The sequence below is a fragment of the Fringilla coelebs genome (assembly GCF_963513975.1).
Source record: "Fringilla coelebs genome assembly, chromosome: 10".
Classification (NCBI taxonomy): Eukaryota; Metazoa; Chordata; class Aves; order Passeriformes; family Fringillidae; genus Fringilla; species Fringilla coelebs.
Window position 1 is genome coordinate 24,883,270 of NC_140036.1, and position 531 is coordinate 24,883,800.

Sequence of the window (531 nt, forward strand, 5' to 3'; positions counted from 1 at the left end):
TCCGCCGCCACAGCCCCGCCGGGCGCGGGGCCAGCGCGGGCCGGGCCGGGCAGGGCGGCGGGGAGGCCGGGCAGAGCCGCTCCCGCCCCACCTGCGGCTCGGTGGGGGCGGGCGGAGCGGCGCTTCCGCCGCCGGCACAGCCCCTGCCCCGCTGGGGCCGGGCCGGGCCCGGGCCCTCCCCTGCCCCGCGCAGGTAGCGGGGGCCGCGGGGCGAGCTCTCGGCAAGAGCCGGGCCGCGCTACCGTGGCTCGGTGAGGAGAGCCGCGGGCAGCACCGGCAGCGCGTCCCGGCCCCGCGGGTGGCGGCAGCGACAGCCCCGGGGTTCCCGCGGCGGGGATCCTGCCGGGACAGGCGTTGGACTGTGCGCCGGGCACGCCGCCGTGGGGCAGTGCCACCGCCGTGCCCCGGCTGTGCCCCTGCACCTGCCCGTTCTGCAGAGGCACCTGGCCGGCTGGGGCTGCCTTACTGCCTGCCGACGAGCTGGGAGAAAGCTGGGAAAGGAACAGCTTGGGGTAAAAAAATGGGACATCG